The sequence below is a fragment of the Fukomys damarensis genome, unplaced genomic scaffold (genome assembly GCF_012274545.1).
Source record: "Fukomys damarensis isolate Sample0158 unplaced genomic scaffold, DMR_v1.0_HiC HiC_scaffold_13, whole genome shotgun sequence".
Lineage (NCBI taxonomy): Eukaryota > Metazoa > Chordata > Mammalia > Rodentia > Bathyergidae > Fukomys > Fukomys damarensis.
Genome location: NW_022900925.1, coordinates 16,195,853 through 16,200,631, shown reverse-complemented (window position 1 = coordinate 16,200,631; position 4,779 = coordinate 16,195,853). Strand labels below are relative to the sequence as shown.

The following is a 4,779-nucleotide window of genomic DNA, read 5'->3' as shown; positions in this document are numbered from 1 at the left end:
AAAAAAAAAAAAAAAAAAAAAAAAAAAAAAAAAGAAAGAAAGAAAAAAATCACTGCAGCAAATGTTTTTGGACATATACCTTTGTGCCCTTCCAAAAAAAATTTTTTTTTCAAAGAGAAATTCCCTAGAGTGGAATTGGTGAGTCAGAGGGTGTAAACATTTAAAATCACAATAGGTACTTCCATGGTATCCTTTCCAGAAGAATTGTGCCTTAACATTTTAAAATGTGCCCCTCCTCAGTCCTGCCTGCCCTTGCCCTGGCACTGCTCCTCCCTGGGCACTACCTTGGGAATCAGTCACAACAGTCAGTCCGCCCCAGAGAAGGCAGACATAGTGTCACCTGTTTGTGGCTATAATTCTTTTTTTTTTTTTTTTTTTGGTACCGGGGATTGAACTCGGGTCCTTGCGCTTGCAAGGCAGGCCACCAAACGGCTGAACTAAATCCCTGGCCCTATGGCTATAATTCTTAATGCAGGTGCAGTGCCTGGTGCACAACAAGTAACTGATAAATGCTTTTTTCGTTTTGTTTTGTTTTTTGTTTTTTGAGACAGGGTCTCACTATGTAGTTGACACTGACCTGGAACTCACTACGTAGCCTCAGCCTCCCGAGCGCTAGGATTACAGGTGTGCGCCACTACGCCTGGCTCCAATAAATGCTTATTGATGAGTTGGTAAGGGAGTGAGAGGATGGACAGTGAGGGTAAGAGAGATTTAAGGTGTGGACTTGTGGATGACAGAAGTCTGGGTCATGCCCCCTTGTCGTGGGGAGTGTGTGCACCTCTTCCTTTGTGCTGGTGTGCCAGCTGACCTCTTTGTTCATCTCCTGTCCTTTTCACTCTGCCCTCTGGCCATTCTTCCTTTCAAAACCATTCCTTTCAGGCCTCCTTCCTTTTGCCTAGAAACCTTGTCCAGGTGCCTCTTAGAAACCATTCTCCTGTGAAGCTTTTCCTCTTGAGCAGGGTTAGTGCCTTTGTTCTCTGTTCCCACTGGGGCTGACAAGTGAGAACACTGACTGTATACCAGTGGCAGGGGCTCAGTCAAAGATTGTATGCCTGGCATACCAGGCCTTCTCAGGGTGTGGGTGAAGGAGCCAGTGAGCAGGCAGATGAACCAGATGAGTAGTCCCAGGAGAACATCGCTGAGGTTGTGTAGGTGTGAGGTGCTGCAAACCTCAGTCAGGTGGTAGCTTTGGAAAAGAAAAAGGAAGGACCAAGGGATGTGTGGGGCCTGAGGGACCAAAGAGCCACAAGGTGAAGGTCTCACCCACAGAAGTAGAGAAGCCAGAAGGGGAAGCTGGTTGAGGGACCTCCTGGTGTGAATATATGGCATTAAAGGGCTGTTTTTGGGATTTCCAAGTGAGAAGATCTAGCTTCTGGTATAGGTATCGGACCTAAAGCCCAACAGGATGGGGCTGAAGATGGTGGGTTGCCATTGGCCTAGTAATACAAAGGATGGAAAGCAAAGACTGAGGCTTGTGTGGATATCTTCACACATAGAGGAGGCAGGAAGAGGAGGGACTAGCCTAAACCAAAGAGTGGTCACCAGCAGCACCTACACAGCCAAGACAGCCAAATGCTTAGACAAAATCCATATTGCAGGGGCCAAGGAGTAGGAGAGGGAGGCCTCTAGTTTTGAAATGGTTAGTTCTAAGGGCTTTGGAAGGAGCCTTTCCCTGGAAAGAAGGATCAGAAGCCAGGCTCATGCAGGCAGAGTGGAAACACAGAGAGGAAGCTCAGGTCCAGGGCTGGCTCAGGGCATTTGTGAGAGAAAGGGAGGGAGCACTGTGGGGACTTATGAGTCACTTCCCCTCCAGGGGGATGACTGGGAGCCTCTGAGGGGAGTCTGTGTGTCCAGTTGTGGGACATTCTAGTTACTCATTGGAATTTCCAGCCAACTCTTTTGGAGTGGGGTAGAGATGCTGCGTATATTCAGGGAGCAGCTTCTGTGAAGTTCAAGGTTTGGAAGAAGAAGTGGGTATTGATCTGCCACACTGGATAGCGGGGTGGGGAGTGCAGATGGGATGCTCTAAAAGCCCACTAAGAACACCTCATATTCTCTTGGGTGAGGAAAGGACACAGCGGCCTTCTGGTTTTGGCTCTTCTTCCATGCCGTCTGCTGGTCTGACCCACGTGAGCAGCCTATGGCAGTACTTAAATCCTGCAGGGCAGGGGACAGAAGAACTTGTGGCACAAGGCCCTGTGCTGGCACATTTGTACCCTGGGGAATGCCAGGCTTTATTCCCAAGCCCTGGGAACAGCCTCACCACCCAAACCAAATGAGGAATTGTGGCTGAAAGGGCCCTTCAGATGTGCCTTAGCTATTTATAACCCAGCCAGTGCAGGAACAGGGAAAAATCAGGGACTGAAGGAAGAGCTAGTAGGGAGGGGTGTGCCTGTGCTGAACCCCTGTGGAACAATTCCCTGGCTAGGGCCTGTCAGCCCTGGGCCCCAAAGAGCCCACCCAGATACCATTCTGTATTTCAACTTTGGCAACCAGATGGAGCCGGATCCCAGCAAGGGCAGTTACTCCTGACAGAATGGTGGGAGTCCAGCCTGCAGCTCAGAGCTCCTATAGAATTTTTTTGGGTTGTTTGTTTGTGTGTTTTTTTGTTTGTTTGGTTGGTTTTTTGTTTGTCTTTTTTTTTTTTTTTGGTACCGGGGATTGAACTCGGGTCTTTTTACTTGCAAGGCAGGCCACCAAACCGCTGAGCTAAATCCCCAGCCCTATTTGTTTGTTTTTTGAGATAGGGTCTCACTATGTAGTTGAGGCTGTCCTGGAACTCACTGTGTAGCCCAGGCTGGTCTCGAACTCACAGCGATCTTCCTGCCTCAGCCTCCTGAGTGCTGGAATTACAGGTGTGCGTCACCACGCCCTATAGAACTTTTTAGAAGTGAGAATAAAAAAAAAAAAAAACACATCCTTTTCTTTACCTTTCTTTTTCCTCCTCCACCCTCCACCCAGCTTGCAGGCTTAGCAGAGGGCTGGTACTCAGCTAAGGTACCCAGTGGAGCAGATACTGGCCTGCGGCAGAGTTGACCTTCCTTTGGAAATGGCCTCAACAGAGTGGTGGTGAACCTGTGACACACGTTGTTTCTCTTTTATGATAAAATATGTTAATATATGAGTTGTTTTTTCCTAAACTAAAACCTCAGTATTCAGGTTTTATTGCAGTTTGAGGCTTTGAGATAAATAAATGGGTTTTGATATAGTTTGGTCTCTAAAAGGTTCGCTATCACTGCTTCAACAATTTGACTCTTTGCCCTATGGTCCTGTGATTGTCACCTAACAGGGAATCTGATGTGTGTGAGAGGCTGGTCACAAGAGGCGTCAACGGACAGCCTCAGATACTGTACTATCTGATTGGCGGCTCCTACTGTATAGGTCAGTGGTGGTGAACTCATGGCATGAGTGCTGCAGCTGGCTGTTCGTTATTGCAAGCTCTAAATGGTTTGTCATCACTGATACAGGTTAACAAAGAGAACTTGTAGATTAGCACAGTAGTGTGTGGCTGAATTTGATTCTAAGCTGTCAGGTCCAATGAGGGAATGGGATAGAAGAGACACTAAGGGAGTCTCCCACCCACCTACACATCTCTTAACTTTCCCTCAAAGAAATAACCAATTTCAAGAAAAAAAGCAGACCCTTACTCTGTGGGCCTAATTCAAGGCACGGATGTGGTTCATTTAGACTGTTTTTTTTTTTAATGTAAATTATTTGCTGACACTTTAAAACCAGGAGATTTCACCAAAGAATGTAAATTTCCCATTGGAATAGAAATTAAGCAAGCTTGAGACTTTGTCACGTTTTATGACAGCTCTGCAGCTTGACCAGGCCCTAGTTGGCTCCTTCGGCGATTACCTTACCTGCACCCTCTTGGGTGGCACCGTCTTTGTCGCTGTTACCCTGGATGTTAGATTGTGAAAGAAGTGTTCTGGGATCTGCCCCTAGACTCCTCCCCCTGAGAATAGGAGTGTGTGCATCTTGGATCAGGGTGAGCAGACCAGCATATGGGCTTCACCTTCTGGATGAATGTAGTTTCTGTAACGTTGAAGTATCTCAAGAAAGTAAGCAGGACTGGCAGTGCTACCTGTCCTGTTACGTGTGCCCGGATCTTGTAGGACTAGCTGTATGGGGAGGAGGCTCCATCAAACGGGCATTACTAGACCAGGCAGCATCTAGGAATGGGATGGGGTACCTGGGTGGTCCACGGTGCCCAGCCGCACCTGCTCAGGACCTTGGCTGGCACTGGTGCGCCTCTTGGGAGTGAAATAGATCAGGCCTCTCTTTTACAAAGCCCTGTTCACCCAATCATGGCAGGGGTGGCAACTGTGGTTTCTCACCAGTCCTCCTCAAGGGTGTTGGAGCTTGAGGCCAAGATGCAAGGGAGGCTCGGGCTTGTGAGCATATCACGGTGAAGGGGACAGGACGACAAGACGGAGGGTGGCGGCTCTGCAGGGAAGCAGCTCTCCTGCTCCCCCCTGCCCGCGGCTCTAGCGAGAAGTTGTAAATAAAGCCTGTCTCTGGGAAGCAGACCTCCCCTGCGCCCGCCCGGCCTGTCTGCGGCCTCCTCCCTCCCTCCTTCTCTGCTCCAGAAGCCTCTGCCAGCCGCTCGCCCCGGTGACCACAGAGGGAACGAACGGCTCCACCTCGCAAGTCAAGACGTGCATTTCCTGTGTATTCAGAGCAAACGCGAGTCTCCGAGTCCAGAAAGGGCGGGCTTTGTGGGACCGGGGACGCGGCGGCAGGGCGCCGGGACAGAGCCAGGGCAGCGGCAGCCCG

General features: G+C 49.4%; 1 protein-coding gene across 2 annotated transcripts in view; it reads left to right on the top strand.

Moving 5' to 3' along the window:
- Abr (ABR activator of RhoGEF and GTPase) overlaps window positions 1-4,779 on the top strand; it is a 150,936-nt gene that overhangs the window by 64,438 nt on the left and 81,719 nt on the right. The window lies entirely within an intron of this gene.